This window comes from Macrobrachium rosenbergii, chromosome 46 (assembly GCF_040412425.1).
Source record: "Macrobrachium rosenbergii isolate ZJJX-2024 chromosome 46, ASM4041242v1, whole genome shotgun sequence".
In the NCBI taxonomy this organism is placed as follows: Eukaryota; Metazoa; Arthropoda; class Malacostraca; order Decapoda; family Palaemonidae; genus Macrobrachium; species Macrobrachium rosenbergii.
In genome coordinates, this window is record NC_089786.1 from 2,392,291 (window position 1) to 2,417,428 (window position 25,138).

Below are 25,138 nucleotides of genomic sequence, written 5' to 3' on the forward strand. Positions count from 1 at the left end.
CGAAAGTGATAATAAAATACTTTAGGCTAAATCGTTCATTATCTGGAGGGGAGGCGAGCGTAAAGAAAAATGGGACACAATACATATATAGATATATATATATATAAAAAGATGAAGTATATGATGTCCTGTTAAACTGATCATCGGATTGCACGTGGTGGTCGAATTTTGATTTGCGGAACACGAGGCGTGATCAGTCTGTGTGGTGTTCAGATCACAGGTGGAAAAAAAAAGTGCTAATTTTATTTTATTTTATTGTGAATTTATTTATGGAATTGTCATTTGTATTCATATAACTTTTTTGGTATGTACAGATTTGAACTCCAAAACACAGAAATGAAAGGGACGATAGTAAACGCCGGATAATCAGTCCAGTCTTGCGGTTTATAGAACCCATAAACCCACAATACAGTTTTCTAAATACATCCCATCAATTTTTTTTTTGCTCCATTGCAAGTGTAAATAAGTAGATGCCTCATTATTTAACATATTTATTGAAATCATTTCACGCTGTGAATTCCCATTGACACACACACACACACACACACACACACACACACAAACAATCACCAAGGTTGGATTATACAAACATCAAGTCGCCAAGTTAATCCTTGAAGACTCTATAAAGAGACATTATAGGCGTGACAGGGAATCTTATGAATCAATAAAGATTTAATAATGACTAGGTTAAGTTGCATCCAAAGCTTTAACCACCAAAGATTAGATAACTAGTCTCGTGACATTTTTTTTATTCGTGTATGACCCATCATACAACTACACATGTGTGCGCAGATGTACATAGGAGGACATATGTAATCCCATATCTGCGCATGATACACGGAGATTCGTTCTCATTAGGAAGAATTCGTCAGGTCATGCGTTAACATCTGGTTAGGTTAGCTGACCAAATATCACATTCACTTTCTTATGCGCTGTTGGCTTCAGTTTTACCTGAAGTGTCTCCTTTCATTAAGCAAAATGCATATTTTTTTTTTAATAACTAGGGAAAGGCTGAATCATTTTCGTGTTTTAAACAGTCAAAGTCATAATTATGCTTCCTGCAATTTCGCACCGAGTCGCTGAAGGTATCAAAATAGATTCCCCTTTAGACACCTGCCATCTTTTCCAAAAATTTACCAAAACTCAAAAATTACTTTATATATTTTTCATAACAATCTAAACGTATCAAGGAATTAAATATCTTTGTAATTGTATTTTTTATCATCTCGAGTGACTGCTTATTTTGGCAGTGGGTGGGGCCAGTAGCATTGTCTTCTAATTTTTGCTTGTTTCATTATTTTAATTATAAAATGATGGTGATGTACCTTTTCTTAAGTTGTTCTTTAAAAAGTACTGTTGTACTTATTTTTTTTTTATTTTATAACTGAGTAAATTAAGGAGATTTCATGTACAACTACAGCCAACTGTAAGTTCCCCCCCACCAAAAAAAAACGGTTCACCACCCATCGACGCCTTGGCCCAGTCATGTCCTTGAGGGCGTGAACATGACGCCCTCATATATAATAAAGTCCATTATAAAAGACAGGTATAATTAAGTGGGAAAAAAATATAAAATAAAAAGACAAATCTCATCCACTTTTGTTACGTTTGTTTGATAACAGCTGTACAGATAACATATTATTCTTCTGAGAACTTAAGTGTGTTTTAAGTGTTATTTCCTGTGACAATCTTTCTATTTACACTTCCGGGTCATGATTTCCCAAAAATGGGGGGTGGTGGCCTTCACCTTCCCCTGTCCCTCGCGGGTTTAACTTATGATAATCATTGTTTGAACAACCAGACCCTTAAATTCTCTCCCGGCTCCATGGTCCCTGTAAATAAGTGATACCAGTCAAGAGTTATAAACACAAGAAGCTTTCCTCTCGTCATGATTTTTCGAGCCGGCCAGCTCTTCGGTGAGTTTTGTATAACGGTGACCCCATCCAATGGGATTCCTTTTATTTTCGACTTTTAGGTGTAACGTAGAGTCTGGTGCAGTAGATGCGCGCTTTATTGGCAATCCAGTAAAGCTAGAAAATCATTCTTCTTGTCATGGAGCCTGGAGGAGTTTGTATGTCTTATTTTGCAAGTGGTTCCTACTACTTTCGTTTTGCGTCTGTGTTATTTATTGTCTCTAGTCGAGTTTCTTTGTATCCTACAGTTTCTCGTGAGTTTATTTAATATTTATTTGTATTTTTAATTGCTTCTGTTCATCCCAGTTCTTTGAAAGATCCAGGAGGATGTTGATTTTGAAAGAGAGAACTCGAAATGGCCGTTTGTCGTAACGAGTCAGGTGTCCCCAACATCCGCAAGTTCAGAGAACCTCTTCGCGGGGCGTTTGTTTACGCGGAGGCGTTCTCTACGAACCTCTAGGCACTTTCAGCATGATGATAATGATGATGGTGGGCGAGTTCTCTCCGACGACATTCCATCATTCCTCCCTCTCCTCACCCGTCACTTTTATATAGAATTACACACAATTTTATCCACGCCTTCACCCTCCCTAACCTTCCCGAAAAGGTCACCCACTCCGCTCCACTCTGAGTTTCCTCTTTGCCGTCACTATATTCCTTCTTCACATACTCCCCTGTAGATTATGCCATGAACAAACATCTTTACAACCTGTAAAATACATCTTTAAGAGGACTCCCTAATAGATAAAAAAAAAAACCTTTATACCCTGTGTCCAAAATGAACTTGTTAAAAATTTGTATAAATAGATTGTTTATGTAAAATGCGGTCGTTTCATTTCACGCCCTATCGTATATGACGGTGTTTTTTTTTCAGGTAGTTGAAAAGGACTTTCAGGAGATATTCTGAAGGTAATTGTTTATTTAAATCACTAGAATTATTAATATCGTTTTAGAATTAGCAAATAGTCACAATTCACATCGAACTTGATAGAAAAAATCTGTATACTTTCGAAAGTAACGAAATAGAGAACGGGCAGCCGAGCTATGTATAAACAGTTCTACAGTTGTAACCAAACCGTCAATATCTACACTTATTTGGTCGTCATCGAGTATTACAGGACTCTGTAGCGATTTTGTAGTTAAAGAAGTGTGAAACGTAATGCCCTTTATAGCGTGTTTGTTGCGAGCTGCTCCTAGGCCTAGGTTTGGAAATTCAGACCACGCAATTGGTGTAACAAATCAGCTTATATTCGTGTCATTGTTAACGGCCATTGCACTTTTTTTCATTATATGATGAGAATGAACTGTCACAAAGTCAACGAGGAAGGAAAATATCACCAAACTCAGGGACTGCCGGAGGGAATAGGCCTAGGCATGTCTTACCAAGGTAAGTTTGCTCCAAAGTGAAATTTATTGATACTGCGACATTTATCCTTTCTCTCTCTCTCTCTCTCTCTCTCTCTCTCTCTCTCTCTCTCTCTCTCTCTCTCTCTCTCTCTCTCTTTGTGCATCGCTTTACCAAATTATCATCACATCACGTGACAGAAATCCTTAAGAGATTGGCAGTACTCAAAGCGCATGCGCGATTGCCACCTTGACCATTGCCACTTGTAACTTAAAGAAAACATTTGCATTTGAAGATGTCATTATCAATTTGCTTCTACAATTGTTAATTTGTTTGTGCTTGAGTGAATTTCGTTTATGACATTTATGACAATTATTTTATTCCATTTTTTCCAGTTGTATATTTTTATAGGCCTAACCCAAGTCTTCGTTCATTGAAAACGTATTAATGAGCGCAAAGATAATTTCCCGTTGTGATGTAATAATAATGTAATAAACAACAATTATCCTTCAAGGGCATTATTCTTGCCCATTACTCATTAATGTGAAGTCTTTCATTAAAGTAAAATGTATATATAATTCTTATAAGCTTCGATCGAGATATAATCTGAATATTCAGTGAAAGAGGGAGGTAGCCTAAGCCAGCAGCTCCGTAAGGGGGTTAGCGCCCTCAGTGCACCTCATGCGGCGCACTGTAGGCATTATTTAAGGTTCTTTGCAGCGTCCCTTCGGCCTCTAGCTGCAACCTCTTTCATTCCTTTGACTGTACCTCCTTTTATATTCCTCAACTTCTCCTAACTGATTTATAGTGCAACTTCTTTGAGGTTTTCCTGAAGTTACACCTGTCGATTTCCGTTTCAGCGCTGAATGACCTCATAGGCCCCAGTACCTAGTGAGAGAATGATAATTACTTTAACTACTTAAAAAAATAAGTAAACACATAAACAAACCATCCACGCTGTCCCCTTAAACTCAAAAGTTTTAGACCAAGTTGCCACACTCCAACTACATGCGTCCAAAAAAAAAAAAAAAACTATGTACATAAACCGGAGAGGGATTTTTTTAATTAAATAATACTTTTTCATTTTTTAAGTATAATGAAATTATCCCACAAAAGCCTATGATAAAGCCTCCTCTATCCAAAAGTGTTTATATAGACCGACGCCATCAAAGGGCGCGTGTGTTTTGACAACAGTGACTGGGTAAAAAGTCGACTTCCTTTTTTTTTTTTTTTTTAATTCTTCTCCAGGGCAATTTAGCTAAAAACGCCTAATGCAATTTACTTAATTTATTTTTTTACGCGCTATTTTCATGGCGTAGCGCAGATCAAACGATTGAAATGGGTGTTTATTCCATAGAGCATTTGCGAATGTTTGTGAAGCCACGTTACAAATGTATTTATATGTGAATAAATGTGTAATACATTCGTACGTACAAACATACATGCATGGACACGGGAAATATATTACTGGGAATACTCTAAAATTCATACATAATATTACATATATTGACCACTGAATTTTGTCATCCAAAAATACATAAATATACAAATGCTATCTTTAAAGTGAGAGCGAGAGAGAGAGAGAGAGAGACGAATTTGATTTTAAGGGGGGAACAAGTGCTGTCTCGAAAGTGTGAGGGAGAGAGAGAGAGAGAGAGAGAGAGAGAGAGAGGAAACAAGTGCTGTCTTTAAAGCGTATGTGAGAGAGACGCGTCCAAACACACGCACGCACAAACACTCGGGCGCGCGTGCGCGCAATTCCGCTAAAACGCAATTATCCCGCATATCAGTTATGAAGCCAAATTGAATTAATGACCAGACCAGACCATTACCCGAAAGAATCGCCATTGTAAGTGACATTTAATATAATTAGTCATATTTAGAATATCAATTAATTACGCGTGTTATTAATGGCTTATTTCTCTCTCTCTCTCTCTCTCTCTCTCTCTCTCTCTCAGAATGGGTTTGTGTGGGATATTGTTATGTTTAAATTCGAAATGCAGAATAATTAGGCAATATTGCAATTACTTAGAGTAATTAGTTTATTGGAAGGAGTTGAATGACCATTATATTTTCGTTAGAAAGTTATATATATATAAATTTATATATATATAATATATATATACACACACACACACATATATATATATATACACATTAGTATAAATAAATATATACATATATATATGTGTGTGGGTGTGTGTATATATATACTGAAATCTTTTCAAGCATTCCTTCCCATTCGGGAATCGAACCCAGGACCCTCCTATTAGCAAAGCGAGCATCACAATCACTAGACTTCATGTTTTTTTTTTTTTTTTTTGCCATTTTGCAATTATGATAGCAAATACTCCTTCAACCCCATCAAAACCAATTAGTTTATAAGTCAGGAAACACAGAATTGGAAAGAAAACTCCAAAACTGTGAAGTGGATATTTTTTTTTTAATTCGTTTAACCTAACCGCCTTTAGAGGATAACAGATCACCTCAGATAGCCATGAAAATAAGAGAATGTTTCCCAGTGTTTGATAACGCCCTGAATAAATTTAATACAGTAAATTCTGGCTGCAATATTCCTCGCTTGCTACAACATTATTAATGTTATTTGCATACATGTATTTTTATACACTATTTACACACCCCGTTTTAGAGCGTTATTTATGCCTTATTAAAATTTGCGCGCGGGCGAGCTCGCCATGTTGAAAAAAGAGATTTATGAAAGGCGGTTTGGGGTATACTTTGATTTTCTTTTTTGTTATATATATATATATATATATATATATATATATATATATATACACATATATATATGCATATATTATATATAATATACATATATATACATGTGTATAATATTTATACATTCATTTATCATAAATAAAAGCAAGGATATTTATTTCATTCCCAAACTAACGAATATTTATATATAAAAAATTGACGTCTGAGAGGCAACAATTAATACGAGAACCATCACTTTTTTTTCCCTGGGCTGAATAGCAAGATACTAATTCTGTTATTACGTCAGTTATTTGTTAGACGTCACAGTTTCAAAGGTCAGTGATGCCCTGTTATTTATATTGTTATTGTGATTTTTCTGTCGTTATTCTGATAGACCAATCACGTGTTTATTTCCATACTATCATTTCGATTTTAGTTTTTTTCCGTGAATAGCGATTGTTACCACTGGATCTGTTGCTCTTAAAGGTTTCTCTCTCTCTCTCTCTCTCTCTCTCTCTCTCTCTCTCTCTCTCTCTCTCTCTCTCTCTCTCTCTCCAAAGCAGCAAATCAAGCGCCTCACCACTTCCTGGTGTCATTGTGCAAGAGTAAACAGTCAATTAATGACGATTGTTCCACAGCTTTCTGGCGTGGTACCTATCATATCCTGTGTCAATCTACCCCCTCTCCCCCTCCTCCTCCCCCTCCCTTGTTACTTCCCCCTCCCTCATACCTTCCCCTGCACTGACAAACAATGAATGTTGCAACGCCACGATGTTGTTGCAATGTGCAAAAGGTTGTTTTACTTTTTTTGGCATGGTTGTTTCAGCAAGCACATTCTAGGGACTGTGCAGATATTATCAATATGTCATAATCTAAAATACAAAGAAGCATATTTTGTACATTTGCAAGTCGGTCGGGCCTTGCAACCTCACCCCTTCCCCCAAAGGGAAGTTTCCAGGAAGCCAGAGATTAATATATGTATATATATATATATATATATATATATATATATATATATATATATATATATATATATATATATATATATATATATATATATATATATATATATTGTACTATTCTTTTTATTTAATTTTTGAAGTGGTCCCCTAACGCCAAAGATTTTTGGGCGCTGGCCCAACCTTACATACCTTATCATTTTTGGTCACCGTTCCCCCTTTCCTGCCCACCACCCCACCCACGGAAACCCCTCGTTTTTAAAGACTTTTTCTTTTTAATCTTCACTTTATATATATATACACACCTGGAAAGGGAGTGTCCTACCCACGGGGGTCCCTATGGTGTCCTACCCCTGGATATTGGGAGGGAGGGAGGGGACCTTTATAGTCGTCCCCACCCCAGCCCCTACCCTAAATTATAGACATTGATAAAAAGATAAATTGTGATTTATTAACATAAAACATCAAATCAGTTTGAAATTATGAAAATATAGATAGGTAACAGTAAAGAGTTAATAAAATAGATTAATATTATACGATAATTGTGAAACGAATAAAATGCTGAATTATACATTTTATAAGTCTTTTGCATATATATATATATATATATATATATATATATATATATATATATATATATAGTGTTCAATTTCGTGTAAATATCAATTGTTTCCATTATATAGAATTAGTTAAATTGCATGTAGATATGTTAATCATATAAATCGATTTAACATGCATACGAATCAGCATTTCTCTCTCTCTCTCTCTCTCTCTCTCTCTCTCCTCTCTCCTCCTCCTCCTCCTCCTCCTGTGATTCGTCGCCGGCGTCTTTGAATATTCATAACTTTGGGAACAGGAAAGGATGGCGGGATTGCAATGCAATTTTTAGCAATCTCCTTTTGGTGGGTCCTACGTTGCTCTTGAGTCCTTCTTGGGGGTTGGGGGAGGTTGGGGAGCAAAAGGAAGTCCTCAGTAGGAGAGAACGAAGGATATTTCTCTGTTGGAAGGATCTCGTCATGCTGATATTGTCTAGTTATGTATAGTTTTTCATAAAATGTATACATATGTATACGTATAATGTACGTGTTTATGCAATGATTGGATATCCATACATCCAAATGCTGTTTTCCTCTCTCTCTCTCTCTCTCTCTCTCTCTCTCTCTCTCTCTCTCTCTCTCTCTCTCTCTCTCTCTCTCTCTCTCTCTCTCTCTCGGCAGTTCCTCTTCCTCCTCCACCACGCCAAGGAACCTACCTCTCTCTCTCTCTCTCTCTCTCTCTCTCTCTCTCTCTCTCTCTCTCTCTCTCTCTCTCTCTCTCTTCCTCATTACGCTTTCCACCTGCCTTGCTTTCAATAGCTGACCCAACCGAGTCTCTCTCTCTCTCTCTCTCTCTCTCTCTCTCTCTCTCTCTCTCTCTCTCTCTCTCTCTCTCTCTCTCCGCCAACTTCTTGTTACCCCCAAAGAGTTGAACAACTCTGGTCGTTAACGGCGCCTATTTTTTTTTTTTTTTTTGGGGGGGGAGGGGGCTTCGCTCCTTTTTGTACGTTCCTACTGACGCCTTGGCCGTCCGTCCGTACGTACGTCTATCCGGGTCTGGTTTGTCCGTCCTTAGGTCCGTTTAGGAATATGCTATAAGGGTATTTACAAACATAGTCCTATATATTTATATACATGACTGAGTAGTTTCAACCTCTCCTGAAATATCAAATTGTTCCCAAGCTCGTCTAAGCAGTGAATTATGTACCCGGTGGTTAGTTGACTGCCGTAGGATTGGAGGAGGGTATGGGGCTTGCAACTTCATCCCAGATGACTTCTTGGTACAACTGTATAAACTTCTACAGGCGTTTGAACACCATAATTTCAAACAGGTTGGTTTTATTTCGGTTTATGTTGGTTAAAGGATCTCTCTCTCTCTCTCTCTCTCTCTCTCTCTCTCTCTCTCTCTCTCTCTCTCTCTCTCTCTCTCTGGATATTTTTATTTGTTTATTTAATTTATTTTTCGTAAATCAAAAAGCCAACTTTGGAGACATTCATAATCATCATTATCATTCATTATAGCATTATCATCATCATTATTATTGCTGCCTATCTTCTTAATGTCATTGTATAGTGAAGAATGGTTCGTGTTAAAGGAAAAAAAAAAGAGTATTATCACTGTCACTATTATTATTGTTGTTTTGTGTAGGCCTAGTTGTTTAAAATGTCATTGTTACGGAACAGTGATGTTTCAGTTTTCCCTTTAACATTTATATATAAATTTATAACCACTTTAATCGTGAGGTATAAGTTAATATTTAGTTAATGGTGAATTACACTATATTTTTAACCTTTTAAATTAGGTATTAGTAATGGTTTAGTTCCCAACTAAACTGTTTTCTTTGATTTGACAGAGGACGAGAATAGTTCTAACGTGGTCTTAAATAATTTGTAAAATCTCTCTCTCTCTCTCTCTCTCTCTCTCTCTCTCTCTCTCTCTCTCTCTCTCTCTCTCTCTCTCTCTCTCTCTTTTTAATGGCGGTAATGAGCGTTATTTGTCTGGAAATATTTAGAAGAAATAATAGCGAGGTTTTTTGTTGAATGACATATAGACTATTTAAAAATTATAAATATTTCTTAGACAAAGGAAATATTGAATTTTCGAGAAGTAAACATATACAAATTTTATTTACAGAATTGTAAGTGAATTATATTGATTACATTCATATTTCATTGCTAATTTTCTGTAAAACTGTTATAACTGCTGATTTGCTAGACCTATACCCTTATATAGGCTTGCACAATAATCTATGTATCGTATGTGTGTGTGTATATATATATATACACACCAATTACACTACATGCTAGTGTAATTACGAATATGTAAAAGCAATTATGTAAAGGATATGGCTGCTTGCTCGCATGAAAGCACTCCTTTATGAAAGATGCAATTCAGTATCGAATTTTGCCAGCAGGAGATTGATGAGAGGACCGAGCAAAGCATAATTTAAAAAGAGTGTTTTGGGGGCTTTTCGTGAATTCGACATTTTCTTGGTCCTATTGGAATGCATATAACACTTTGGCAACAGCACTTTATCAAGTGAATTACGCCACTTTTCTCGCTCATGAAACTTTGTATATTTCACGTTTTGCGAGCACTTGCCCCTCTCTCTCTCTCTCTCTCTCTCTCTCTCTCTCTCTCTCTCTCTCTCTCTCTCTCTCTCTCTCTCTCTCTCTCTCTCTCTCTCTCTCTCGGGTAAATCTGTAGTTTACGATAAAAGATAAGTATCAGAGAGTTATGGGCAAAGTACTGGTTGGGCCTATTTTGGTAGAAACCTCTTTGTAGTGAGACCATTTTCTGTTGTGGAATCAAAATGCGTCATTTGTCTTTAAGTGTACATTGTTATTTTTCATATACTTATAATGCTTACAGATTATATTTCTTAGTCTTGCAGGAAATCAGTAGGAAATTGAAAGCATTGATTTCGACTTTACAAAGAAATCGAAAGAAAATGGGTCCCCTTTACGACAGAAAGTTTTCCTTTGAGTTTCAAGTGTAAGGTGAAAACGGGCTGTTGTCATTAGCCTATAACAAGATGCTATACAAAGACCTCAGCCAATGGAAGAAGCCAATACATCGTTCTTATGCCCTTTGTCGTTGTGGAGGACTCTGATTGGCCAAGAAGAGTCTTCTGTAGCAGTTCAGCTCTTCTCTGGGTCTGGGAAGCTACCTCAGTAGGGGTCTAGACTGTGTAAGGTTGATTGTGTCTGTGGCAATTTTAAATGCATTTTTTTCCGATGGGTATGTATTATATGTGTTTTTCACTAGTGGTTTTAAATGTATAACTGGTTATAAGCCTAATATACATATCTGACAATAAATATTAATCATAAAACTGCCATAAATCAAGAAATAATTGTGGTGATTGAAGGTAGGTAAGCAGGCCCCAGCCATTGTGAGAGCCGGTTGGGCATTTTGTGAAGTTTTTGGTTGAAGTTCTAGGGTAAAAATAGCCCTGGATGATGAGTATGAAATATTGTGATGTCATATGATTTTTTTTTTCATGTGTTACTCAGTTGTAGGACCATGAAGGAATACCTGTCTATCCTTGATCATTAACCGTCCTTAGTCTCACTGTTCTTGACAGGAAAAGTAATTAGATTACAGAATGTAGCAATTATGTCACTATTAACTGTAATTCAAATTAAAATGTTAGACTGTGGTTCCAGAAGCAGCAGGTTCCACCTGCCCTAGGCCCTCCCCATAGGATAAAAGGGTAGAGAAAGGTCTTGACGTCACTTTTCAGGAGATAATGGTAGCTATATATACTTAACATTACATTTAATATCCAAGGGGAAAAAATCGGTGTTGAAAAAATAGGACTACTTTTCTTTTTAACCTTGACTTTAGTAAAATGCAAATAATTAATAATAATAAACATAGATGCAAACTGAGTGTTTTGTTACTAAAAATGATTCTGCCAATTCGAATATAGAAGGCTATTGACATTTGTTCTAGATTTGAATGTATATGTATCAGATATAAAAGACTTAGTGATTCATTGATCATAAGTAAATCGGACTGGCTCATTAGCTAATCAATGAATTTTGTTGAGTGGACAACGAAGACATACTTTTTTAACTTAATGAGAATATTGGTCTGTCAATTGAACGGAATTAGGTTAGTGGGTAGAATTCCAGTTGTCATTTCACTTTCAGCCATTGGATATTGGGAGTTTTTATACTGTGGTCCAAGTCTCCTCAATGTGTTTAGTACGTAAATTTACTGTTACCGAGATAGTCTTTTGTTTTACCGTTCATTCCAATTGGGCAACGCTCAAAGCACACTTTTAAACATAGCAAAAGGATATTTTAAACACCAAGTTGTGATGATGGTTAAAAATAAAATTAAACCGGATTCCGTGCCTCTTGAAGGATTTGGCACCAATCAGTTTAGGAGAAATTGTGAGGACAGTCCTTGTGTGGTTGTAGATATGTCAGGAAGGAAATTTGGGATTTTTTTAGTGTTCACGTAGGCTTGTGGATTCCGGCTGGAAGGAAACAACAGTGATTTAAAAGGTCTGGAGGTAATGGTCGAGGCTACTTAGGCCCATAATCAATCGCTCTCCGAACGGGACGGGGCCCACTGGGGTTTACACTAAGTACTTTGACTTAATATCCATTTGGCAATGTCTTGACTTAAGCATCGAACTAGGTAGATGGTTATTAGAATGCTGTGTTTTTCAGCCTAGGCGGAGAGATGATGAAACGAGAGGGATTGATACGGATAAAATATATCCATATCTAAACTCATAAGTGGTCAGCCTCGACGAGGTAATTAGATCTCTCTCTCTCTCTCTCTCTCTCTCTCTCTCTCTCTCTCTCTCTCTCTCTCTCTCTCTCTCTCTCTCTCTCTCTCATTTTCTAACAAAATCTTGGGATGTGCAAGTTTCTTGAGCGTTAAAGGCCTTCGGTAGACCCATGGATGGGTTTCTTGTAGCTTCAAAAATCTTAATAGCATTTATCTTGTTCTAGAAAGAATGCCTTTGCTTTTGATGATATATCTAAGTGGTCTTTGATAAGCTTAAGAAGCCATCGGTGAAATCAGTAGGCTAACATTAAGTAAAAAGGTTTGTAGATTTCATTTTTTTTATTACAAATGGTAAAACTTGCATCCCCAGGGAACCTCTAATTTCCTATTAAGTTGCCATAAATTAGTTTAGCTTTCATTCAGTTTTTATGTCATTATCGCATTGAAATCAACGTTTTAGTTACTGGAATAAATCATGGTACTAGCGAAATATTATAAACTGCCCGAGGAATAAGCATTACATCTGTATGTTTATGCACTCGATTCACAAGGGAATACCTAGGAAAAATTTTGGTCGTAGTGAAAAAATGAATGAAGCATATTCCAAGGTTAGATGAATATAAAATCTTTCTATTAAAGGGATCACTTTTTACTATATTAAAATCATTTTATCACAAGTCACGTGTCAAACGTTGCAAACTTAATTAAGGCCGTCAAATGACTAATTGTCACTTTTAAGTAAGTAATGCTATTAAGAGAGTCCTTTTATCCACTAATCAACTCGAGCATCCCTTTGCATTTAATTCTTTGACAGCAATTATAGTTTTTCTGTATAATATTAAATCATGGGGCCTTTCGTAAATGATGTTCCTGATGCAGCCTATTCTATAAACACGGGGAGTAACTGGACTTACTTGAATTCTGAAATCTAACAGTTTTCATGACAGCAGTTACTGAATTTCATATTAGCTTTTTAAAGTGTGTCGTTTGCATAAAACTCAACAATTTGAATATCCACCTGACGTTTTTCTACAAAGTACTTTACATATTTCTATTTGTATTTTGAAAATGGTGTTTTTCCAAAAATTATAATGTCATTGTCTACCATTTTGTCGGTTCCATATACTGTATTGTTTTATGTTAATGTTAAGGACTGACTGAATACGCAGCCTTTTTGACGTTTATCAGGATCAAAACTAATTTTTGCTGTTTTTACAGATGTGCAAGAGACTGATAACTGTTGGAACCAAATGTAGAGTTTACAGCCTAAAATAAGTGCTATTGACCACTGGATTCAGAGAAAAGTTAAGTATTAAGTCAGAATTATTGGCTATTTAATTTGTAGCTTCTTCCTCAGCTCAAAACACTATACTTTCCAAATGAAATGTTTATTTAGAAAACATGTGTACCCTACAGAAATGGGAAACTGGGATTTTGTTCATTTATGGTGACCACTGTTCATCAGACACATGCTAGCTTATATAATTTTTTATTACGTCAAATATTTCTCCAAAGTTCTCTGTGGCTTCGTGTATCAATTCGATAGGTTTTATATTCTTTGAAGTGTTGGTCAGCTGTGAAGTTTGCATTTGCTGCATCTAAATTCCATCTGTTCTTGAAATTCTTACCGAGACTGTCTTAGCATCTCTCTCTCTCCAGTGTCTGTAGCCATTACAACTTGATTCAACTAACTTTTTGTAAGATTTTGGAGGTCATGGGGAGACCTTAACTGCTTGCTTACCCCTTCAGGTGTTAAGCCTCTAGTTTCCTAGGACACTGCTTTCCTGTAGCAGTGTTTTAGTAGCTGCAAACTATCTTTTAATGTCTAATGTCTTAGCCAACGCTGAGTTTCTTGTTACTGTACTCATTAGCCGGCCAGTAAAAGTTGTCTGTTATTGGTGGTGCTTCCTTTACTCTTAGGATTTTCACCCCTGAGGTGGTTTTGTCTATTCTGAAGCTTTTCACCATAAATTTATAATAGGCCTTGTTTGTACAGATGTAACATTTTTCAAGGAGGCTATTCCCTTTCTCAGTGACGTGCTTGATAGTTACACAAACCATGTGGTGTTTGTTTTGAAGTCCCCACACAGTTAGTGCTTGTGCTGGTGGTTTCGACTTTTTAGGTTTTAGTAGCTCTCTTTCTGACTCTTCTGGTGCTGGTCTAGCATTAGGACTTCACTGCAGCAGCTAGGCCTACTGGTCATACGGAAATGAGATTCTGATTCTCATGACAGTTCCACCATTTCAGTTCAGGAGAATGAAAGTATGAAGTATGACAATGAGGAGGAAGGTGCCATTCTTAATGCCTATAGTGCTTAATAGTAAATATTCTTTTCCATCTCCATGTAATTACATTCCTTTAGCTTTAGATGTGACCCAAAGGGTCATCTTGCTATTCCTATGAGGGTGTTTGGCTGGTCACCCCATTGTGCCTTGAACTCGCTACTCAATCTTCATTTGTAATTTGACTACTTGATCATGCTAATGTTGCACCCTAATACTTATTACCTATCATAGTCTTTGCCTGTCAATTCCTTTGTGATAGTCAGCTTGAATGGTACCAACTCTTAAAGGTGACACCTTGTCAACATATAAGTTGTATTCTATGATGCATTTTGAGCCAGGAAAGTCTTGATGTGTATCACCAAGTGTATACATATTGCCCCGTGGGTACCTGTCCACTCTTCACAAAAGAGCCAGAATCAAGTCTGTTTCAGATCTCTCCCTGATATAATATAACACTTGCAAGTAGTTATCACAGGATGCATACTGAGATAGTTAAAATGAAATGGAAAGTATACTATTCTTGTGTAAATCTAAACAAGATTATTAAAGGAAGTATCTTTCGTGACTCTTGTCCAGAGCTTTCAGACGTTTTGAGAATGTTTAAAACTTAGGAAATGCATAAAAATTGAATGGTTCCATTTTCGTCATGTTCATTACCCAAAGCATAAACCATTTCCAAATCCATTTGAGGACTCCAATTGATGGTTAGATTTGGATTTTTCTTTATTAAAATTTTAATTTGTACTTTATTGAAGTTTAGATTTGTTTCTTTACATTATTAAAGTTTACCTATGCTTTACAGGGTACATCCTTCATTTACTTGAAAATGTTTTTAGACTTTTGTCAAGTTCATTACTCAAACCAAAACAAATTTCCCACTCCATTTGAGACTTTGATTGCTAAACTTAAATTTAGATTGATAACATTTTGATTTTCTTTACTTTATTGAAGTTTAGATTTTTCCAATTTCTTTACACTTTTGAGATTTAATGTTTCTTTACTTTATATAAAGTTTACCTAATGCTTTACAGGGTACATCTTTCAGTTAGAGAGAAATGCTGTAGGAGTATATGCAAGAGACTTCAACCCTGAAGAATGAAAATTAGTGGAAGCTTAATACATGAGACTACAAATGAGGGCATACTGCAAGATTGCTTCTTGCAAATGAGGACATACCACAAGATCGTCAGAAGCACCTTGCCTGTGACGAAAGTTGTGCTACAAAGCCCTGTGGAAGACGAAGTTGCTACGGAGATTTGTGCAAGGGAAGATCCTGAAAACTGTGTAGAGATTTACGCTAGAGAACAGTCTTTACCACAAGATATGTTACGAAGGTCTGTGCAAGAAACACTAGGGTAAGCTACCAAATGTGCAAGGGAAGACCCCAAATTCAAAATTGTAGCAGAGATCTACAGCATTTCTGATTTAGGGCTTCCCTTACACATCATGGTAGCTTTACCTCTAGTCTTGCCTGGATCTTCATAATATATCTTGTGGTCAAAGTGTTCTCTAGCATAAATCACTACTATTTACTGTTCTCAGAATCTTTCCTTGCACAAATCTGTGTTGGGGTTTGTCATTCATTAAATTCTGCAGCAAAGATTTTTCAACAAAAAAATATATTTGATAATGAATATCATTATGAATAATGGAAAGTAAAGTTAACACATCCTGTACAATAAGAGGGAAAAATAAAAAATAAAGCAGTTATATAAACTATAATTTTAATAGCCCCTTAATTACATTATAGAACCAATACTAGTACAGTTTTTTACTCTAATTTTAATAGCCCCCTTACCATTACAGTTTATTACATTATAGAACCATCTCTAGTACCATTTGTTTTACTCTATCTAATGGGGTCTGCAGTAACCAGTAACACCACCACCTCTAACAAATTTAATGAGTATCTATTGTTTGTCTGCATTCCATGGCAAGAATGAAGTCATCTTCAGAGCTGAAGACACTGCATGGACCCAAAGATCACAAAAATTTCAGGGAATTTCAAAAGGACAGAACATGCATATATCCAGAAAAGTGCTCCACAATTTATTCCCAACCAGGGTGATTTTAGAAAAAGGTCCTGTACAATACTTGATGGAGCATGTAAACTGAATTGCAGGAGTATATAGGTGGTTTGAATTCAGAATTAGGTATGTAAGAAAGCAGGTTATGAAGAGTTAATTCCTTGAACTGATAGCTGGTGAGTTACATAATATCTATTATAACCACTAGCCAGTCAATTCTTCAACTTTCCATAAACCTGTTATTACTTAAACCCCTTCTCAATTCAAACCTCATATAAACATCTGCATCACTTCAGTTTCCAGGCAACAGCAAGTAGTTTACAGTTGTACAATACCCACTTCTATAAAAATCACTCTGGTCACTGACTATATAAATCATGGAGCATTTTCCTGGATACTCATGCATAATCTGGCCTCATGAAATTCCCCTGTAACGTAATCTTTGGGTCTCGACAATATTCAACAACTCTGTAGAAGACTTCATTCTTGTACCATTCCATGCAGGCAGACTTGTAGTCTTCTCATTATGGACCTCATTCCGTCCTCAGCATGTCCCCATATTTTCTGGAATAATTTTCACCAACTCAGCAGAAGACTTTGTTCCTGTGCCCATCTGTGCAGACCAGTGTTATGCAGTCCATTTGCGACCTCATCAATGTCCTTGTATGTTCAGGAGTTTCTTGAGATTTTAACCAACTCTTCCCATGCCATTTGGACGACTCCATTCTTATCCGTTCCATGCAGAAAACCAGGTATTCCTAGAAGAGACATAATATTATTACGACATAGAAAAATGCTTCCCATATAAATGCTTCCCATATAAAAATTTTGTTGATATGAATCTGGTTTACCTAAAGACAATTATGGATACAGCTCAAGAAACACATTCGATCCTAAACACACCACCACTAACAAGCAAAGAATGAGTTCTAAATGGAATACTTTATAACGTATTCCATTTAGAACTCCAAGTTTAGCCTACAAAGCCAAGCACTGTATTACTTACACAGTAAAAAGTGAGGAAGTGGTTGAAAGGAAAACATGCAAAGCAAAGCAAAAGTTCAAAAGGCTATGGAACTGGTGAATGAACAGGCACTGCAAATAGCTCTGTGTTGCCTACACTGCACCAACTGAGGAGGAGGCTATTAAATAGAAGTGGGAACATGTCTTAAAAAGGATCATAAAATTTTAAAAATCTACTAAAAGACTCAGCACGAAAATATGGGAAATTGACAGCATAAGGAAATCCCTAGAATAAACGCTTCAGATACAAGATTTGTTTAACTACAAATAAAAATGAACGGGCCTGTAAACTCTGACTTTACTCGAGTCACAAACTAGCTGCAAACATCCTATATATTTTACACTGACCTTTTGCTGTACCTCCATTCATTTTCTCTTTCTGCCATCTTATTTTCCATCCTCTCCTAAAAACTGTTTTCTACCAACCTTAAGGATCTTTGTGCAGCAAAATACATTTTAACCATTCCTTTTGTTGCACATTTCAAGAATTTAAAAAATTCTTTAAATAATGATACAGCCCACTTTTTATTTAATACCTTAATAAAACTGGTTTAGAAAATGCATAAGTGCTAACGGGAGACAAAGTTTTAAATAAGTGCAAATGCAACAACACAATTCCTTCTCTTATGATAATGTATATTAAAAACTCACAACAGAAAGGTACATGGGGTACATCATTTAATTTCATGAAGAAAAGCTTTTTTAAAAAAATAACTTATTCTAAGCTAAATGCTTATATAAAAATTAAATGCCTCATGTCAAATAATGGTCAACTTTAAATGTATTACGAAAAAAGGAAAAAATCAGATGAGTCTGATATGCAATTCAGTGCTAAGGTTAAGTTAAGTATACCTTAGTTTTACCAGACCACTGAGCTGATTAACAGCTCTCCTAGGGCTGGCCCGAAGGATTAGACTTATTTTACGTGGCTAAGAACCAATTGGTTACTTAGCAACGGGACCTACAGCTTATTGTGGAATCCGAACCACATTATAGCGAGAAATGAATTTCTATCACCAGAAATAAATTCCTCTAACTCTTCATCAGCCGGCCGCGGGAATTGAACTCCGGCCCATCGTGTGACAGTCTGAAGCTCAACCGACTCGGCTAAGGTTAAGGAAGTCTCCTACTTTACAGAATGAAAAAATCTATCTTACTACGTACTGTACTTGTTTAAAAAAGTGCATTAGCTCACTCACATCCCAGGTACACTATGTACAGTAGGAATATGAGCTGTGTAAATGATGGGTAATATTTTTTTCACAATAACCTATTATAAAATTGACCTACAATTTTGAATAGTTCTTTTTCAGGACAAATTCCATATGAAAAATTTGTAAACTCACCTTTAATTCAAACCCATTGTTTGATTGAAATTTCTCCAACAATATTATTAGAAAGCAGACATTACCCAATGCACATTTTGAAACTACTGAGTTGTAGTGATGTCTCCTTTCTGAAAGAGGGGAAATCTACATTAAGGAACACAAAACCACTTCTGGGTAAATCTTCAATCACACAAACCATATGCCAACTTCTTAAGGTAATTTATAAATGAATACAACTACAGAATAAAAAGCTGGACCAGTTGTTAACCTAGTTGAAAGTTTTACTAGAAGGGGTAGTTTTTACACATGGATAACTGATAATCCATTACACAATTGTTGATTGCTGCCAAACTCCTAAAACAACCACACCAACATTTTTGGAAAAGCTGTAAGCAGATATCTCATTGTCTAAACCTGAGTAATGACCTATTTTTGGTTAATCTGGCTTTCACTAGGTCCTGGGAGTTTATGTACGATTCCATCAACTCCCAGCGTTGAACATAAGTTTCCTAACTAGAGACCTGTGGTTGCTGACTCTCTCAGGAGAGATTCAACTAAAATTAGTCCATAGTACCAAATGCAGTAATGTCCAGAGAGTAAACTCAACATTATCAAAACCCAAAAATAAAAAACCAGTTATCCAAGAATACAGATTTCTTTACTTTTCTTGAATATATCTCAATAAAAAAAGTACAACAAAACAGCAATCTTACATGCTAGACAGAACTACCTTACTATGTATCTAAAGGCTGCATAACTATTAGCAAACATGAATGGCCCAACCTGCACAGTGCAAAATGTGGCTTCTTGACTCAAGTGACCTGGCACAATACCTAATAATAAATTCATCATCAACATTTCAAGTCCACTTCTCCCTTTACAGAACACACAAACACACACACACACACATTGTATACTTGAAACCTTTCTAAATCAAAATGAACTGCCTCAGACATTTTTTTAAGAATTGTATACTTGAAACCTTTCTAAATCAAAATGAACTGCCTCAAATTTTTTTAAGAAACTGTATACTACCTGAAAGCTTTCTAAATCTAAATGAACTGCCTCAGGCATATTTTACGAAAGTGTATACTTGAAACCTTTCTAAATCAAAATGAACTGCCCCACACATTTTTTAAGAAATTGTATACTTGAAACCTTTCTAAATCAAAATGAACTGCACCACACATTTTTTAAGAAAGTGTATACTTGAAACCTTTCTAAATCAAAATGAACTGCCTCAGACATTTTTCTTCAGAAGTGCTGGAACAAACAGTATAAACACAAAATCTTTGCGATTTTGCAGGATATTTGGTACTGTACTTTCCATCAGAAAATGGATCTCATTTCAAACTGTCTACATAGGATGTAGTCAGTTCTAAAATCTTAACGAGTGCTTGAAATTATTCACAAGACAGTTATTTTTTTCAAGTAATTAAGAGTAACAGACATATTAAACTCAGCTTATTGTTGTTAATAACTGTATGCACAAATGAATTTGGTAAACAATGACATGGGGAAAATTATGAATACCAGGAATTGCTGGTTGTATTTTAATCACATAATAAAAGCAAGCCTCATGGACATATTTCTAAACACAAACACCTAAAGTAACCTAACGTCATTTCAGAATCTAAAAATATTTACATATTTGAGGCAACTTGAAATTACAGCTTAAGGATACTTCTTTAAATCACTTCATTAGGACTAAGTAACCTAACGTCATTTCAGAATCTAAAAATATTTACATATTTAAAACTTTGAAATCAGCTTAAGGATACAAATCACTAGGACTATCTTTGAGAGTGGTGACACTGCGTAACTTTTCAACTAAATAAACAACTTACGAGAACAAAGGGTACACACAGTTAACAACACTAATTCAAGTTTAACATTTCTATTTTCGTTTTCAAGTAACGTGCAAAGACCAGTGGACAACCAAATCAGTTTTCCAGCCCAGATCCATAGAAAACAAGAAAATTCAAGGGAAGAAAAAATGTAGAACTAAACCAGGAAGACACAGATCTGTTTCTTAACCCTATTTAAAGTAAAAACTGAGATTTACTAACCCCTATTTTCTGAGCCAAAAATAAAACAAAACAAGCTGTGCTGATGTAATAAGTCCTGGTAGTTCTGGCTGTAACAATCCAGGTTAAAGGGAGAATGGTTACATTAAGTTAACCGGGAGCTGGAAGATAACTCCAAGTTTTGGAAAGAAATGGTCAACCAAACCATGCAATCCAAGGACTGCCAGCTTCCATGGAGTAAATGAAAGAGGAGGAATCCTGACAGTTTATGACACTTGAGGGAGAAATTATCCCCTTCAGTCAACAGGATAAAGAAAAAGTCCTCAATATACCACATTAACTTGCTTGTACCGGACTCTTCATACATATCTCTGCAATTCAAAAGCATCATTTGGTGGACTAAATGGGGGCCATTTTTCTTATAATCAGGGTAAACTGTATCCAGTTTGACAGGACAAACGGTACATACACCATTTCTCCAATGGTAAATAAGACTATATAGTACCTTTTGAGCAGAGCCTCGATGGCTCGGTCGGTAGAGCAGCAGACTCGGACTTCATAAGAAGTCTGTGTCGTGGGTTTAAATCTGCAGCCAACCGGTCAGAGGGGCGGACACTTTGCTATCCGTGTAGACATCCCGGGATTATGTACATAATCAATGGATAGGTTTGCTGAAAGCAAATGGGTGTTACAGACTATTACACACACAAACAAAGCCACTCCAACATCTAAAAACATAACAGATGCCTCACACATGTCGAATTGTCGGCCTTACCGCTCACGTCTCCTCGCTGCTGGGAGAAAGGGAGCTGGGGATTTGGCACGATACATATACACGGCTACCGGGGTCTAAGCGATGTCAGGCAGGGCAGCCAATCGAGGCTACGGCCTAACCCCACTGCCAAATCAAAGTCCTTCAAAAGAGGCCATCGTGCTTACCCCATACGAAAAATGGGAAAAAGCACGTTAAACGAAAAAGAAGTACCACCTTTTGAACTGGTATACCACAACACAGATAGTCGTGGAGGGGGTCAACAAAAGAAGGCAGTCCCTACATCTCATTATTCCTGACAGCATAATAGTGTGACAAAAATTAACCAGGTTCAACCAAAGCAAACTTCCACTGAATGGAATATAAATGGAATATAACATTTAGGCCATGCAATAGGACCTATGAGGCCATTCAGTGCTGAAAGGGAAATGAGAGTAAAATGGTTTTAAAAATGTAACAGGAGGAGAACCTCACAGGTGCACTATGAAACAATTGTTAGGAGAGGGTGAAAGAGTTACAGTAAAAGAAACGAAAGGGGTTGCAAAGAACCTTGCATAATGCCTACAGTATGAGGTGCACTGACAGCATTAACGCCACCCCCCCGTTAGGAATTCTAAGCTCCAGTTATTCCCGGCACTATGGCATTACCACACCTTAAAAATATGAAATTCCAGCATGATCTAACCTGATACCAAATTGGAGATTTTCTACAACACTAGAAATGTGAAATGCCACTTGGCATACTAAGGTGGTGGGAGGTTTGACTTCGACAGCAGACCTCAAACCAGTATGAAATTTTTTTTGCCTTTCAATATAAGAGGTACGACAGCATACCCACTCCCAAGGAATTCTCTCCCTCATAAGCATACTTACACTGACTTGACCATTTTGTCGGAAAGATGCTAACTGGGCTGGACTTCAATGTAATAAACCACTCAACCAAAAACTTGTTGCCTTACCTGAAAGATTTTTTCTATCAGAATGATGCATAGTAGTTGCCAAGACAGTTTTTTTATTACACAAATTTACTTTTAGAAACCAAATAGCTAAATTGACAAAGTACGTATGACAAAACAAGTTAGTGAAAATTAAAAACATGCAGTACAATCAACTCTTTCCTCTTCTCTCATAATTTTAAGTCAAAACTTGGGCAAGAAAAATGTCACAGTGGCACAAAATTTCATTCAAATGCTAACCAAACCACACAATCAATACATATTACAAATTACAATGCATGCTGAGAGATTAAGCCTACCGTTCAAAAGACCATTTACATCTTCCTGAATAATTTATAAAAACAGAATAAAACTGAATGAATAGAGTAGCTATGTATATAACACATTTCTTCTATTAAATCTAAAAAAAAAAATTGGCAACATTTTAACTAGAAAACCCCACTTACATCATTGCTAACAGAAACCCTCAGAATTCTTCTCGGTAGCAGAAACATCAGCAACGCCATTGTACGGATGATCTTGTTCTGTGGACAAGATTCCTAGTAGGATCAATGCGTTGAACCAGCGTAACTTTTCATCTCCAAATTCCAACTTTCACCAACCTGAAATAAATAAAAAACTATAGTAGAATATTAAAAAGTACTTAGTTGCTGCCATACAAAAATGTGTTGACATAAACAACAATGTAATGCTGTACTTCCAACCTTCTGTGGAAAGATTTTAAAAGCATCAATTAATACCAAGGCATCGGATGTAAGCCTTTTAATCAATCTAGAAACTTTGCTGCCTAAAACCTACAGTTAATGTCTCTGGGCTGTAACAAGCACTGCCAAAGAGGATTTTCAAGTCTTCAACAACTTTTAAATTACCCCTAGAATAGAACAGAACATAAAATTTAGTCCCAAGGCCAAGCGCTGGGACTAATGAGGTTACTCAGCGCTGAAAGGAAAACTGACAGCCAGTAAGGTGGTTTGAAAAGTGTAACAGGACAAAAACCTCACAGTTGCACAAGGAAACAATTTTTGATTGAGTGGAAAGTCTGATATTGGAGAATATGAACAGAGGTACAATAAAAGAAATGAGAGGTTGCAGCTCGGGGCCGAAGGAACGTTGCAAAGGCGCTCAAGTAATGCCTACAGTGCACCTCAGCACTACCCCTCAATGGGGAAATTACTCCTTGATGCAAAATTTTAATTTGTGTTAGATAATTGATCTTCCAAAGACTTCATCTATACATACTGTGTAGCACATTAATGTATTTAGAACAAATGCTTAAAAACCACTGGCCATTCGAGAATGTTAGTTGTAGTACATTTTAAATTCATTAGGCCTAATTCATATAACTAACAATACAAAGGCATATTTCATGAACAAGTAATGCCCTTTCACCATTTTTCTCACTAAAATAAAAGTAACATACGCAATGATATTTATTAGCACAGGTACTATGAAGGAATACTTTTGCCCACCCATGTGCAAGCAGTACTGTGATGAACGAGCATGATAACAGATGTGGGGTATTTCCATTACCTTGGGGAACACCAGACTGTCAAGCAGGAGCTATGAAAGCAGTAAGAAGGAGTCGCTGTAGCATGAATGAAATGGAGAGAGAGCTACACTCCCGGTATATAAAACATTCCATCAGTACTGGAAGCGAACTTTTGATGGATACATAAAACCCGTACTACTCTGCGAAGCAGAAACATAGGTACTGGCAAGGGAAATGGAGATTTTGAAAAGCTGTGACCACAGAATGGTAAGTCAGGGCCAAAATGTTGCGATAAGATCATATTAAGGCAGGAATTGGTGAATGTAGTACCAAGGAGTTGGAGAAAAAAAAACTCGAAAAGACTGAACTAGTTTGAACACTGTCATAAAAATATGGAAGTACTGTAAAAATCATGGAGACAGCAGACTGACACCAATCTTATACCTCCAAGTGGAAAGAGGGTGGCCAAACCTCCGTATGATAATTCATTATTAATGTACCATACATTTACCCTAACTGGGTGCTTTAAGTTGCATGTGACTGCCTCCTACTAGATCCATGAACATAGCAAGAACTATTTATAGCACTGCTACTTAAATGTTATATTACTCTATCATACTTTTTTAGTATCCTATGTATGTAACAATTTAGAGGCCTTCCTGTTCATTTCATGCTCACCACACAACAAAATGAATACAGTAATACATGATGTCAAGTTCTAAGACCCCAGTACGTGTTACCATGTCTATTACACATATCACACTATATACAATGCTTCAAATGCAAGCTGGATACAAACAAGAGTGATATTGAGAACTATCAAACCCCAATCGAGAACTATCATATCCCAAATTGGGGAAAGACTGCAGCTTAACTATTGTAATTCTGTTGGGTAAGTTGTGTACTTTGTTAATGTTCACACATAACAGGACAAATGCACGGCTAGAAGTATGCTGATGCACTAAAATTAAAAAATGTAGGACTCTGAAGCGCTATAAAATAACTTTCT

The 25,138-nt window shown here is 36.4% G+C and overlaps 2 long non-coding RNA genes across 2 annotated transcripts; one reads left to right on the forward strand and one right to left on the reverse strand.

Annotated features, from left to right (window-relative positions):
• The first annotated feature begins 10,578 nt into the window (after window positions 1-10,578).
• LOC136830145 (uncharacterized) lies at window positions 10,579-16,213 on the forward strand. Its single transcript, XR_010850559.1, has 3 exons — window positions 10,579-10,712; window positions 13,440-13,525; window positions 15,539-16,213. It is a non-coding gene; the product is annotated as an uncharacterized lncRNA (long non-coding RNA).
• Window positions 16,214-16,217: 4 nt separating this feature from the next.
• Window positions 16,218-22,643, reverse strand: LOC136830146 (uncharacterized). The gene is made up of 3 exons (XR_010850560.1): window positions 22,558-22,643; window positions 18,904-19,013; window positions 16,218-17,292 (listed from the first exon to the last, which is right to left on the reverse strand). It is a non-coding gene; the product is annotated as an uncharacterized lncRNA (long non-coding RNA).
• Between the last annotated feature and the right edge of the window lie 2,495 nt (window positions 22,644-25,138).